A 15,714-nucleotide genomic window follows, 5' to 3' on the forward strand; every position below is an offset into this window, starting at 1 on the left:
GACAGTGGTCCAAAGAGACAGCTCAGAGCAGGGTGCCCTCTGCCAGCTGGCCAGCACAATCCCAAACACCTACAAGAAGGTGGGAAACTCCTTCACCCATGCCTAAGTCAACTGAAGGCTTTAAGAAGCCCTCAGTCTGGAGAGCTCATGAATGAGGTTAAGAGAAGGCACCAGAGACCAAGTCTGGAAGACGAGGTCAGTGAGGACAAGAGGACTACAATAAAGCTTAGCTTTTGGAAAGCAGATGGGCCCAAATCATGCAAAAAAGACTTTACGATCCCTCAAGCAGGAAATAAGTGATGACATACTGTCATGTTGCTGTGTCAACAACTGACACATCACAGCAGGATAATTTAATGGACTCCCACATTATTTTAAAAGCTGTCTTTGAAATTGCAGAGCTAGGGCAGAGAAGTTTCAAGCCTTGCAGAGCAATGGCTCTGCAGAAGACCCGCTGCTGTGGGAGACCTCAGTCCCCTGGGAACCAGCCTGCTTAGAGGAGCCGCAGCCAGCCCTGCCATCCACAGACGGCATCTGGGGCTCACCACAGATGGCTGCTGATACAGGACCAGAGCAGCAGCCTCCCTTCCCTTTCTCCCTCCAAGAAAACAGTACTCTGACCCAAAATGTTTCAAAGAGTTCATTGTTGTCTGGCGGGCGCATGCGATGCTTGAAGCTAGTCTGGAAGTCCTCAAGGTTGTGGAGAAAGTTCTGCATGTCTCAGACAGGCTACTTCTGAGAGTCTCCTTTATCCTTAAGAGGGGCTTTTTGTTTGCTTTTAACACTATGCACCAGAAACAAAACATTCCTCCCTCCTGCTGCTCTCCCTCTCTTTCTTATCTGAAGCAGCCACTTGCATTTTTACAGACGCAGTCGCCTGGCTTTTTTTCCAAGGGTCTGCATATTTACTTTCCCAGCTTTTTTTTCAGCAGTGGGACGCAGAAGGCAAATCTTTGAGCACTGGTCCACAGGATCCTGCCACACTGGAAACAAGGAGGGGCATCTCCAGGAAACCTTGGATTTCAAAGCATTGCCAACCAGAACTGCACTTCTGCTTCCAACAGTGGGTTCTGCACAAGGCAGACATCAGCAGAAAGAACAAAATCCATGTTCCCAATGAGCCTCATGGAAAGGCTATCCCTATTCAGCCAAAATCTGCAAAAGCCATTCAATCTCTAAGGAATGGCTTCATTTACAATCTAGTTTCATTTTCTGGCCCCTGATGTTAGAGACAGCCTCCATGCAGATTATCTCCCATGTGGTTTGTCTTTTCAGAGTGATCCTGCCTTGGGAGAAGTTTCCTGGAGGTACCAAGTAAGAGCACACAACCCTCCCCCTGGAAAGCAACGCGTTAGGAAACAGTCTGGGGTCACACATCAGGATAAGGGTTGTTGCTCATTAACCTACTCATTTACTCACACCTGCAAAGCCTCCCTCCTGCTCCAAGTTAGTGCCTCCATCCCCTGCAGCAAGCAGGTGCACACAAGCATCCCCAGAAGGTCTGCTCTGAACCAGCCACAGCACTGCTGGCCAAAGCAGGAGGCAGGATCCCGGCCCATGGCCATGACTCACGCTCCCAACCCTGCCAAAGAAGTAGTTTTGGAGCGAGGAAGCGACAAGGAGACTTAAATTAGAAAGCTGGTGAAACAAAATGAAAGAAAATCCTCCTCAGCCCTCCTTGCTTAGGTCCAGCAGGGAAAAAGGGGAAAGGGTGTGCAAAGCATGAGAGGCTTTTTGGATGGGGCTTTGAGCAACCTGGTCTAGTGGAAGGTGTCCCTGCCCATGGCAGGGCCGGGGGGTGGAACTAGATGATCTTTAAAGTCTCTTTCAACTCTACCCATTCTATGAATCTATGATTCTAGGTGTCGGAACACAGTGCGGTGCTGCCTCAACACAGGGAGGGGTTTTGGACAAGTGACCTTTCTTTCCACAGGAGTAAAACACCTTTTTCAGCATTTCACCACCTGCTCAAGTGGAGCGATGACCATGTCCACACTGCCATTTGGCACACAACACGCGAGCTGATGCACTGTACACGTGTGTCAACATGCTCTATAGGGTCCTGCTACTGCTGGTGCTGGGCAGATTTCCCTCACTACATTCTGCTGCAGAGCATTAGAAGTAAAACTTGACCCGAATAGTCCCCCTCTACATATAATGCTGAATGGTTTTGAGTCCACATACAGGTGCAGGAAAGCATCAAGACACAGGACGACTACAGTCAATGGCAAATCTCTAGCACTAAGGGGGACTCAAAATACAACCACAGGTAAAGTGGCCCAAAACCCAAATAATCTAGTTTTGCCTGTCTCTTCAAAGCCACTCCCCAAGCCATCTCAGTTTGGCAGACTAAATCCAGCTGTTTCTTACATACTGGCTACGTAGCCAGCTGCTGTGCCAGCTGGGCTGGGTGTCCCACGGCAGCACAGACACAGACACACAGAAGCAGACAGGGTGGTGCTCAGCCAACGGCTCTGCTCCTCTCCAGCTCATACTTCTTCAGTGCAGGGACCCTCCTGAGAAGTGATGGCTACCTCTGAGCGTCACCACAGACAAGGGTCCCTACACACCTTCTGCTCTCTGTGGCCAATGGTTAATTCCACAGCTTGCTTAGATGGTTATATCAGATCTGCAGAGGGGGAGAGGGGAACTTCATAAGTTTTCCAGGGGAGAAATCCATATTTCTATTACTGTATGTTGAGCACCGTAACAAATGATCCTGACAAGACCCAACTATGCATTTAGTGGCGAGGAGTCAGAGGTCCAGCAGACCAGCATGAAGCACAGCCCACAAATACCGACTGAAGAAATCTGAAACTAGGACTATGCCCCTGCCCATAAATCACATTGCTGTGAAGAAAGCCAGGAGCATGGTGATGACGGTTCAGGCCACCATTAGACTTGTAAGATATTTTCCTGCTTTGTTTTGGTTTAAGGCAGACCCCATATTTCTGGCCTCTCAGGTTGAGGTCTGCTTAGGCAGATAAACATACAATTTGCTATTAATAAAGGTTAGAAAAACATATAAGAGTGTCAGCAGCTTGACACACTGACCTAAGAGAACACTGTGCTAGGACCCACCCAGCCACGTTCACCACAGGCTCAGTGAGGATAGATCTGAGAGCAGTGCCCATGTCTGCAGTTGGTACCAAGCACGATGCCAGCCCACAACAGCATAGCTGTGGTACACACCATGCCAGGACACGTGCTGGTAAGCACTAGGAGCATTTCCACCAGGACTTGGTCACATCAGCTCAACACCAGCAAGGACAGTGTGCAGAGTAAGCTCAGCCCTGGTTGGCAAAGTGCTGTATCTCCTCATCTGCCCCCGCTCCCAACATAAACCCAGATGTTACAACTCCAGCATGTGCCAGTCTAACTTCTTGTTTAACATGCAAAATAAACCACAGCAGTTAATTGCACCTCTAAGCAATTAATTAAGTAGCCAGAATTTCCAGCGCAGAACCTCTCCTGTTAATTTTCCCAGCCAACTTTTAAGGTAAAAAGCTGTTATTGAGACTGCTGGGAAATGGAGGCAAGTCACTTGAGTTGAATCTACAAGCGGGCTTGGCCATGGGAAAGGGTTTGGACCAGCTCTGAGCTGATGGAGTAAGCAGACCCTTGCTTTTGGGGGTCGCAGTCATTACAGGATACGCATCTCAGAGCAGTTAGAACCAAGGCAAACCTGACCCTGTTACTGTGCTTATGTCCCTAATCCAGGATGCTTCCTACAGGAAAATCCATTATATCCTGTCCCCCCCACACACACACATACTTTGCCCAAATACCATCTCTGCCAAGTTCCAGCCCACGGCTGAGATTTGATAGCCAAGTTAATAACCCAGGGAGGTGTCAGTTCAGAGCAAGGAGGATGACAAAATCAGGCTCGCTTTTTCCCACAGTCCTCCATGCCTGGTAAGTGGGACAAGCATCAGGAACAGGAGGAGGATGCCGTGCTGCAGACCTTGGGAAATCCCACTGCATGACCGGCCAGGCAGGCTGGATCAGCTCCCATGCAGGCACGGCAGATATTGTCAAGGGAAGAAAAGGTCTGATTAGGGCTTTCTATCACTAATAATATCAAAATAGCATATTGCTTTCATCGGCAGTCAAGCAGAAAATGAAATGGTGCAAAAAGGAGAAGCTGCAGATGAAGTGGACTGGAATAATGTGGTGTCTGCAGAAACGACAGCTTTCAAGTGCCCTTAATGCTCGAGTTTTTCTCTTGCACATCGGGAGGTCTGTGAGGTACGAGCTATCAACTCCTACTCGCCACCCCATGGGAATCGTCCCACGCTCCTGCATTTGCATTGCCAGTAAATTGGCAAGTGTCTCCTCCAAACCACAGCAAGCCCCTGGGAAACACAAGCCGGATGGTCCTCTCGCCCACTCTGATGTGCTGGAGGAAGGACATCCTCACTCTCCACCTTCAAGAGCCATTAAAGTGCACTTTCTTCAGTGCAAAGGGGAACAAAAATGCTTTTGGCTGGCACTTAACCCCAATAATGAATTGTGGCTCACAAGTCTGACCCATAGGCTCTCCGCTCTTAAATCAAAACCTGCAAAGGACATCTCCTTGCTGCTAGACAGAATGACAGGTTAGACTTTACCAGACTTTGATGCCTTGGCTCTCCTGTGCTGAGCCCATTGCACCCCATCTGCCTCACAGCCCGGACAGACCCTGGGCTCTCTGGGGCAGGGAGGGTTTGGTAACATGCCTTTACACTGATTGACAAACTGAACCACTGACCCTTTGTGACTCCCTGCTGCTATGGCAGCAAAAATAAATAAAAGCAGGAATACCAATGAATTAATTGAAGCAACTCATTGGAACTCTCTAGAGTGTTCCTAAATTAGCTTCCTTTTTTTTTTTTTTTCCTGTAGAGTCTGTGCAAAGCCCAGAGCACACGATGGGAGCGAAGCAGCATGCATATGACAGCACACAGCTAGCAGTGAGGTATAAAGGCACCTTAAATCTTCAGGATGATATTCCCAGGCTGCAGCTTCCTGAAAGCATTAGAGCTCTTCTGATCTAAACACACAAGCGTGCTCACACACAGCAGCAGGCATGTTGTGACAGCGTGCAACCTGTGTACAAGGTTTGTACAGACCTACATGCACTTCTATATAGTGCATATATCATAACAAGGGCAAACTATGCCTAGAGTCAAAGCTAGGTGGAAAGGATCATTTTAGAGGTGCTGCAATATAACTTAGCTCCAGAATTTAAGGATCTGAACAGAGTCCAAAGGTACTTTTCCCTTTTCCTCTCTGTCTTCTCCTCCACCACCCTTACCCCTGGGAAAGGCTGAATACAAATTGCCTGTTAATTCACAAGAATAATGGAATAAACTGGGCTGCAGCAATGCTCAGCACACTCCTGAGCTCAGTGTCAACCCAGCCCAGCACCAGCAGGGCTCAGGAAAGCAACTGGAAACATGCAGGTTGTGAGACTCAGACCTCAGCCTGCCCAGAGCCTGGACTGGACCCATAGCCCAGTGGCTGCTGAAGGGGCCAGGATGGTGGGAGAAGGTTCAGTGCGTGACTAGAGCAAATCTGGCAGCCTTTGCAGGAAGGGGGCTACAATAGGTTAAAGGCAGGGACACCAGTGGCTGTGGGTGAGCAGGATGATGGAGCTGGCAAAGTCCTGAACCCTCCCTTTCTCTGGAGTGCTAAGACCGGATGGCTTTTGCTGCTTTCAGTAGTCTGTGCAGAGAACAGATGCCTTTTCCATACACAAAACAAATTATTTCTTCACTCTCATGGAGGAGATGCTTCCCACCCACACGTACATCTTGTTAATGTACACTTGCAGCTCCTCAGGGGGAGGGAAAGATCAGGGACCTCCATCCCACCTCGGCTGCTCAGCGCTCTGCTTCCTAGGAGCAGGGAGCCCCTTTGCTGCTGGAGGGCAGCCCGGGCAGAGGGGGTCCCCTGGGAGGTGAAGGGCAGCAAAGGGGGCCAGGATTCGGGTCAAGGTGGCTGCTGGCAGCACTTCAGCTGGCTGTGCCAGAGAGAAAAAAAAAATAAAATAAAAATAAAAAAAAATAAATTAAATTAAAAAAAATAGAGGGCTGGGGAATGAATGTCATTAAGTGTCTGACAGCTGGAAAATGTGAGCAGACATTGTTTTCAGCCCCCCTACAGCTCCTCCTGCCAAACAAGTCTGCTGAAAGCAGCAGTAATAAAGCATGAAAGTCAAGACTGGAAATACTGACTCCCCTCTCTGCCCTGCTGCTCTCACCGAGGGAACAGGATGGCTCTGAGCTCACCCCAGCTCGTGGGCCCACGGCTTCCCCGTGCCCCCATCCCTTGCCCTCATCCCCTCTTGCTGCTCTGAGTCAGCGGCTCCAGGATTTGTGCCGAGGGGCCTGGGGGACCAAAGAGTTTTCTCATCTTTCACCTGCTCAGAGCAGCTGTGCCCTGTCTCCTCATGCAGCACTGATGTTGCTGCTGTCACCGTGGGGGTGAGCAAACTCTCTGAGTGTGGCTTCTGTCCCCACCGAGCTGCCACAGGGAGGGATGAAACAAGCCAGATACATTCCACATCACCAAGAACTTGGAAACATTGCTCCTGCCCCTTGTCCCAGCTCCACTGATGGGAGATGCTAGAGACCCTAGGCACTGCTGGCCACCAGCTGAAACAAAACCCGTCCTCTGCAGCCTAAGAAATTACCCTTACACTGTGGCTTCACTGTGCACAAATGTTTTAGCTTTGACTGCATGAAAAGAGAAGGAAATCCAGAGCTTGAGACACACACATCAGTTTCCATCAGCCAGCAGTGGTCAATTCTAGGTATATCAGCAGCTTATTTATCCCTTAGCCTTCAGGCTACCTTCCTTTCTAGTTGCTGAACTTGAGCCCACACAACATTCCCATGTGTAGACTGGCCACCAACCTGCTCCCAGCAGCACCCTGAGCCTCCCCCAGCATCAAACTGATCTGGTGTCAACCTGGGTGGGACCATGCTGGAGAACACCGCAGGGAGGAACCCAGATCTGGGGATAAGTTTTTATAGTAATTTTGGGCTTTTTTTCTTTTAAAGCTTCCAGAGGATTTTCATCAGAAATTCTTCACAGCAATTCTGAAAATACAAACCTCAGGCACTGAAACTACATCCACTTCACCTCCCAAAATGATGGGCAAGTAAATCAAAGATTCAGTTCCAGGATGTACTTTCAAGCAGCTCCAGCTGTTCTGACACTTCCAGGGATGAGGCATGAACAGATGTTGTGGTACTTCTTTTTCTAGGCCCACAGAGCTGCCATCATGTTTGTATCTGATCACAAGCAGGCACCAGGCTCCATCAGTCAAAGTACTTGAGGAAATTGTCACTGGTCCAGTTCAATCTACTGTACACTTCAACAAGTGCCTTCGTAGCAGCATGAGAATTGAAACTGACCTGTGTTCATATTTAGATGCTTCCTTTCACATCTTGATTGGGTCCTCCTGCATCCCACATCAATAACAAACTTGCAACCTACTCACAACTTCTTCAATCTCCCCCACATGAAGAACAGACCCTAACCACATTGTCTGGGAAGGCATAATCACAGCTCCTTCCCTTTCACATCCCTGAAAACTCCTGTGGAAATGTAGAGGACCATCTGGCATGGTGTGTGACTTCTGCATTGACAAAAGATGTATTTTCCCCAGCACATCCTGAAGGTGACAGCAGGGAAAGGGATGTTCAGCTTCAGCTGAACCCACGGATACGACACAAAAAAGCATCCTCATGTTTCAAATAGTATCCTTAAAACCTCTGATGGCACATCCACTTTCCAGGTTTCAAGCCAAACTGTGGTGTGAATGATGATGTGATGGCCAGATGGACACCCACTCCTGGTTGGTCACAGAGGAGGAATTATTTTGGGTCACAGCAAATTTCCCTCTTTCCTGCAAATTTGCTAACTACTGCGTTCTTGGAAAAGACCAGGGTGAGATTACGCCTCTTCCTTGTGCTGAGACGCAAGTGCAGACCCCTTCTTGCAAGCACCATGGAACACAACTCTACTGTAATCCTCTAAATATGAAGGCTCAGATGTTTTTTAACTGGAATTGCAAAAAATGGGGTGAGGAAATAAGAGAGAAGAAATCTGGACTTCTGACTTGGTCTTTTTTCACCTCATTGTGTCTCTGTGACCTGCCAGTGTCCTTTAGGAATTTGATGATCATGTTTCTTAAGCAATTGGTGTCCTGGAGTGATAACACACACACTGAGGTATCTCATTAGCTTACTCATGTGGGTCAAATCCTGTGAAACACTGAGTGACACCAATACGTCTTGACCTTGAGAGCTCTTTGTTCAGCACCTCATCAGATGATACAACTCCAACAGATCTACAGCAACAGCACGACATGTAGACACACACACACATGCAATAGCCATAACTGAGATTCCAGAGACATTCATTTTCTTCCCGCTTCCCCTGCCAAGTCCCACACGCTTCTGCAATGAACAGGAGGATTCTGATCAAGGCAATTCACATAGGTATAAGCCACATTTTCCCTGGCATCTTCCTCACTGGATATTCACTAAGTCCAAAAAGAGCATCAGAGCACCACACAGCAGCTGGTTTCAAAGCCTTTGTGCCTCCTTCCAGGCCAGCTGCCTTCCTCTCTCTTGCTTTTGTCCAACTGGGAAACACACATTTAATTACATTCATTTATGTTCAAATAGGCCTACTGAAAAATAAGTGGATTAAAAGCTGGTCTGGAAAACTAATTAAACCCTATTGCGGCACAGCGCAGCCCGCGTACTTGTGCTGCGATGTAATGCAAGAGGCATTGGGAATGTAAAGCTGCAGCAGAGCCAGCCCCGCTACCTACAATGCATTTAGCAGATGGCAGAGACCCACAGCCTCATCCATCTACCTTTGATCTTACGTTCCAGCCCTGTCTTCCAAGACTCAACAGCCATTTAACCATTGGAGAGGCTCAGTGCATTTCTGCAGATGGATCTAAACTGCTCTCTGAACCCACAGGGGTAGGGGCTGCACATACTCCTCGCCAGGCAGCAGAAGAGGACACCCACTCACTCACTTCACTGGCATCCAAGACCCACATATGGATATTCTGCTTGAACATGGCCTTTCCATCGCAGCAAATGGTTAATGCTATAAATGAGCTGGCTGGGAGCTGAGTTTGAACATCAACACCTTCCTGTTTCCCTTCCCACCAGTGAACGTAGCCAGGCCACCACTGCTCAGCCTCCAGCTTCACAGGAGAGAACCTCTCCACAGGCAGTGAAGAGATCAAGACCATGCAAGCTTTTCCTACCTCTGGACCTCAAAGACCAGTACTGCAAGTTAGAAATATGCTACCAAAAAAAAACCACCCCAAAACAAAACACAAAAAAACAAACCAAACCAAACCAAAAATCCTATGGAATTAGAGCCAAAGAGTCAGAATGGTGAAACGCCAGGCACGTCCACCGCATGGGTGCAGAGAGACCTGACCATATCTGACACACACTGACCAGAGACCTGGAAGCAGTGGGACTGCACAGCCCTAACATCTGGGCAATGCAGCTGTGGCAAAATGAGCGCATTTCCAGGATGCTGTGCACAAGCAAGTTCTGCCTGGAGTGTTTCTCAGCTGAGAGCCCAGCAGTACACAAACACAACCATACTGTTCCCACACCCAGGCAGGTAACTCTGTGTGGTGCTGCTCTGCTCCACATTGACTTGGTGGCCCAGGTGCTGGCTACCCCAGGACACCCACCTTCCTCTGGCTCAAAGCAAACAAGGGGGGAAATAGCTAGAAACAAACCTCTAGGACTCACTAAGGCAAACACCTTCCCATCCAATCCATACCATACCAAGCTGGCAGCTCTTGGAGTTGGCTCCGTGTGGGAAAGAAAAGAAAGAACAGGGGAAAGAAAAATTTGTAACAGCTTTTGCAGCCCAGTGAAAAAGTTCAGCAGCATTTGGCAGACCATTAAGACCTGCACAGAACCAGGCTTCCTCTGAGCTTTCCTCCTCCCAGCTTTGCTTGTCTCCCTTCTCTAGCAGAGCCAGAATGCAGAACTGGCATGTTCTTTTGTTTAATTAAGCAACAGCAATTAGGCAACACATTTTTAAGCGGTTCTCTCGCAGCCAAGTTTGCTGTTCCTTGGGAAAAGGCTGGCTTCAGCATTAAACCAGCAGCTGCGTTCAAAGTGCCAAATCACTGGGTCAGAAAAAGGGAGCTTGATATGTAAACAGCCTTGTCACTAATTACCCCGTGCCTTCGAGTTAATTGCTGTGGCTTTGCTCCATTAGAGCTGTGACTTCCTCAGGGGCAGGGCAAGCAGGCAGGGATGCTGCAAGAAACAGGAGTTTGTCTGATGGTTAAACCAGAGCCCGGGAGACGTAACAGGAACAGCCTCACAACGTTTGGTTTTGTACAGACCCACCACCAAAAGCCAGTTACATGGAGTGGTCCCTGTCAGCATGGGTTTGGAGGATTTATCTGTCTGTCCCACAGGCTCTGGGCTGAATTTTATTACAGCAGATTGCTTAGGAGAGAGTTTTCTTTCCCGAGTCCTTTGGGGCTGAATTTGGAGATTGCTGCCCCCTCCTCAGAAACTCCTCAGGAGGGACCGGGCACATCACGGGGAAGGGTAGGACTCGGTCGCACTGACAGGGAATCGCACCCAGCTTTCCTCCTCCCTCCAGCACGATCCAGGGACTCCATGTGATCCACGTGGTGCTGAAAACATGTTCCAAAATCCCTGAGAAAAATGCCGAGCGACTCTCCCACAGCCAGCGTGCAGCAGCTGCAAAGTAAGCAGTGCCTGGAGGACGGCGTCCGAGGCGCCACGGCTCCGGCTGTGACCCATGGGGAAGCAGCACGGGTCCCCAGGCAGCACCACCCCTCTGTGTCTCCTTTGCCTCCTCCTCGTGCCTTGAATTTCACTGGGATGGAAGAGCAAGGCCACCTAATCTACGTGCTCAGCGACTCCGCAAGCAAAATTCAAACAGAATTCCTGGTTTGTTTTTTTTTTAAAAAAAAAAAAAGTAATGGCTGTTCCTCCTCTGCTTTAATAAGGGCGAAGGTTGCCAAGGACACCCAGTAAATCTATCATACACACATGCTCCACTTCCCTCTCAGCTGAATATTTACAAATTTCCAAAGTGCTGAACCTCTTCAAGCCATTCAGCTTCTGCTTTCATCTGTAATATCTATAGTGCTTCCGAGAATTTCCTGCAGCTATCCTAAATTAACGAAGATCGGAAACTAGGCTTCATCCGTAACCTTAAAGGTCAATCACATCATTTTGCTTCAACATGCCAAACAGACAAGAGGAAAACAAACATATGGAGTTTCCCAAAGGGAAATGAATGAAAAGCCCTGTCCCAAAGGAATACAAAAGCCCTGAACTAAGAAGGATAACTTAAAATAATTATTCCTATCTGTCTAGATAGAGGCAACACACGCAATGTCAGGGTGTTAGCAAGATATCCCAAACTACGTGGGTTTTCCCTGTATTGGAAAGGGGCAGTAAAGCATTCCTTGCTATTTTGGGAGAATGCTACCATAAAAATTTTGCATTCAAAATTAAATGCAGGTTTGAACATCTGAAGGGAGTTTGACAGCCCCAGGACAGCCCCAGAAGGCTTCTCCCCTAGTCCAGCCCACAACACCCATGTTATGCTGTGAGCACAACTGCCACAGCAGTAATGCCACCCCAGGGAATGATGAGGGCTTTACAGCCTGAACTTACTACAAACACCAAGGAGCAAGTTCCAGACTAAAAGTCACTTCACTGGGTGGGCACCAACATGGGCAACAACATGCACTACATGTCCTGTGCTCCACAGGTTTTCCCATCTGGTTCCTATCTGGTACCACTCCTTGGGTTCGGTTCCCAAGGAGCCAATGGGTACTGGGAGCATGGAGGACCCACTTTAGCTCCTAGATGATGACATGCAGAGTTACAGGTACCCCACCACATGCATTTCAAGTGTCCAGTCTCAGAAAGGCGAAGGCAGAGCCACATCTGCAACTATGAGACCAACTACTCTTGCCCTCACCACTTGTGCAGTCCAATGGGCTGTCACACTCAAAGGGAGATGTCAAAAGATCAAGTGAAGAGAAAAATATGGTCACCAACAGTTCTACACATGAGTTACGGGGCTGGAGGATAAAGCACATCAAAATGAGTAATAGTGGTCTGAGGGGACTGCACACAGCTGGAAAGTTGAGTTTTCTTCCTCCTGCCAAGGCAGAAACGAAATCCAGCATCCCTTGCTAGCTTCCAAAAGAGTCTCTTTTTCCAACCATCCCTATTTCCATCTACGTGTGACCAGTGGGGAGAAGTAGCAGTGTGTCACCTCTCACGGCCCATAACCAGCACCCACTTCATTGCTCCAGACTACGCAGACTCCAGTCACAAGCCCAAGCATTGTGCAGGCTGTTGGTGCAAGATACAAAAATCACACTCCAGATGAAAACAGACTATGGATTTAAATTACACGTTTGCAAGCTGTGTTTTCTCAGCAGTCGAAATAATCAAATAGAAAAAAACACCATTAAAACTTCTTCAGGGACCTCCCTTTCTAGCCAGCCTTCAACTCTCAAAATAACATCCCTCATTTCTAATTCATGTACTGCTTCATTGCCTTTAATAGCACTTTTCCTCCAATCTGTGCTCTCTCTTCTGCCTAAAGCACTAATTTCCATTACCTCAAGAGGTATCAAATTCCAAACCTTTGCTGCAGTTTCAGGTTTTCACACTCTAGTTACAGACACCTCATTAGCCTCCCTACATCTGGTTCAGGCTACAAGGTGTTTGTTCTGCGACACGCCAGAATCAGTCAACACGACTGTCTGATTCCATACAGGCTGCAAAATGTCTCATGTATGAAAAAAAGAAGAAATTAAGCAGATGGCCCGTGGAGCACTGAGATTTGCAATTTTCTTCCTGGAAAACTTCTGGTAACCCCAGTTCCAAAAATAATACTAGGAATTTCCCTCCATGTGGGAAGGAAGCATTTTCTAAAAACCTTTGATCACTGTTTTCCTGAGGCGGGAACTCACACATTAATTAAAACATATTGCTGAATGGGTTTGTGATCTCGCACCGTAAGGCAAAACCAAAGTGATCATTTAAATGTTGGTGGCCAGCTCCTGATAGAAATTTACTGTGGGTTTTTTTTTTCCCCAGGATATTTTTTCAATTAACAAAGTAGGAACATATCAGTTCAACTCTTCCATAATCCCTACTGTCATCCGTCCCCTACATCCATACATCTGTTTCTTAAATCATCTCCTACTAAAATTTCTTTCCAACAGTTCTCACCCAGAATTTTATGCAAATTTGTATCTTCCCCTTTTTAATATGTACGTATTATGAGACTTTCCAAATATAATGAATTTATTTATGGCCACAAGCCTTATTTTACAAGTGAGACACTGAGACATAGAGGAGCATGGGCATGCATTTGGTAAGAACTTGAACTTCAGTAGTTCACAAAGGATAAATCCAGGTAATTGACACTCCAGCATGACCCTAAAGCGCCCCAAAACTCCCCAGGCTAAATGTCGCACCCACAAGTGCCCTTTTCCCACCTAGGTTTCATTGCAAGCCAGAATTTAAAGGAAGAACACTTTCCAGACTGGACTTCCTGCATGCACGCTCCTCTGCATGACTGGTCACCACTCTCAGAGGTCACCCAGTCCTGTCCATCTCCTCCCCAAATCTTTACCTAATCAGTGGGAAGGCCCCTCCTCATCTAATCCTTCTTCATGAGGAGGCTTCCTCATTTTGGAAAAAGTATCTTCAAGCTATCACTGGCCCCTTCTCCCCATACTCCAGCATCAGCAGAGCAGAGTCCCCCAACACAGGAGCACGTTGCAAAGCTCACGTCCTCTTACAGAATGGCCTCTGTCTGTAGAGGCCACAAGCTGACAGCACTTGTTTGGATTCCTTTCTTGGATCAAAACCTTGCTTGAAACACTGGATTTTCTCTACTTCTTCCACTTTCCTTCTGTAACATGAAGCAATCCTTTTTCCCCTATAAAAACTGAAATTGGGAGCATGCAACCTTAATTTTAAGGTATTTATAATTTTTGGCCCACGTTGTCTCAGCATCACCCTGCCAAGCCATACTTACTGCTTGGAAGGCAGACAAAATGTGCTCAGCCATAAACAAATGAACTTTAACTCCACTACAGAAAAGGACAGGAAATGACAGGAAAAGGTAAAAAAAAAAAAAAAAAAAAAAAAAAGGGAAAAGGGAAAAGGATGACGACCCTGCTGTGGAGTGACAGCACACCAGCACACTTATGGACCGGTCTGCTACAATGTACCAGCACTTTATGGTAAGTATGAAGCCAGGATAAGGAGAAGAGAGGTTATCAGCTGTCTTTGGAGTCAGAGACAACAGAGCGAGGGGGGAAAGCTGGAAAACACATCTCCGGTTTTCTAAGGAGAGCTCATCAAAGAGCTTCAGCCCAAAGGAGAACATATTCTGTGTGGCTTTATCCATATACATGATTGTAATACAGACACACGGGTTGAGCTGCTTAGTGATGCTTACATCTGAGAAGGGATTTAGGAAAGCTGAAAGTCAGCTATCCGTTTTGGATAGTCGGAATTTGGCATCGCAATCTGACCTATATTAAGTTTCCATCTATTTGAGGAGTACTTGGAGGAAATTCTTAACTACTGTCTTTTTATCCTGTGCTTCCAGTTTGTAAAACAAGTTAATTTACAAAGAATCTAAGTTACCTCAGAGGAGGAGAATGATGAGATACTTCCTCTGTCTGGATCTGATAATTCATTACCCAAGTGCAGGGGAATTTAATTATAAAGGTGACCACGGGACACTCAGTAAAACACTAAGGAACTCATTGTTTTTAACACTAGTTGCAGCTTCATGGTGCTGTGCAGATGGCTCAGCCCTCGTGCTATGACCTTACCCCATTAACCAGGTCCCTGTAGAAGACTCCCTGAAGGGCATCTGCTTTCAGAGCAATACCCTGCAGCTCTGCCCCTGCTCCCTGAACTCCTTATGAACAGAGTTGTATTTGCCAATGTGATTGACAGGCAGCATCCAGCATCTCCCGTGTCTGGTGGCACAGCAGAGCACCCGTGGCCACTGCAAAGCACACGATGAAGCAAGGGCTCAGCACCATGAACTCTCCTGCCCTGGGAACTGGAGAATCCCACTGCAACGCTGAACAACAGGAAGTACTAAATCAGCATCTCCTCTGGAAAAATACCACAAGAAACCACCCACGGGACTCTTCTGCTCTTGCTCCTTTGGCCCCGAATACAACTTCCTCAGCAAAATAACCATCCCTAACAGGAAACACTGCCTTTGTCCATCCTATTGCCTCCGAAACATCTGGTAATCTACACATGCTGTCAGTGTTCTTGAGTAGGCATCATCACCCCTCCATCTTTATCTCACGGGTCCCTCAGTAGGAAGAGCCCTTCCCACAAGCACTCTCCCCCAGGAAAAAAATACCTCTTTAGTCCTGCATAGTTTTAACCCAGCCTTGGACTTACAATCACAGAGGATACACCTGCAGGGCAAATTATCTGATTTCTGCAGAAACGTAAGTGCTTGAAGAATGTGGGCTGCTCTTGCAAACAGTGTATCTCACAATAACATCAGTCTCAGCAGTCCCACTGCAGGGCATGAGCAGCAAGATACGCAAAGTCCATGCTTTGGGAAAAGCGAATACAAGCTAAAGAGAGTCCAGCAGAGTTGGGCTAGAGA

At 47.5% G+C, this 15,714-nt stretch overlaps 1 protein-coding gene across 4 annotated transcripts in view; it reads right to left on the reverse strand.

Moving 5' to 3' along the window:
• P3H2 (prolyl 3-hydroxylase 2) overlaps nucleotides 1-15,714 on the reverse strand; it is a 73,515-nt gene that overhangs the window by 33,937 nt on the left and 23,864 nt on the right. The window lies entirely within an intron of this gene.

Source organism: Calidris pugnax, unplaced genomic scaffold, assembly GCF_001431845.1.
Source record: "Calidris pugnax isolate Ruff unplaced genomic scaffold, ASM143184v1 scaffold111, whole genome shotgun sequence".
Classification (NCBI taxonomy): domain Eukaryota; kingdom Metazoa; phylum Chordata; class Aves; order Charadriiformes; family Scolopacidae; genus Calidris; species Calidris pugnax.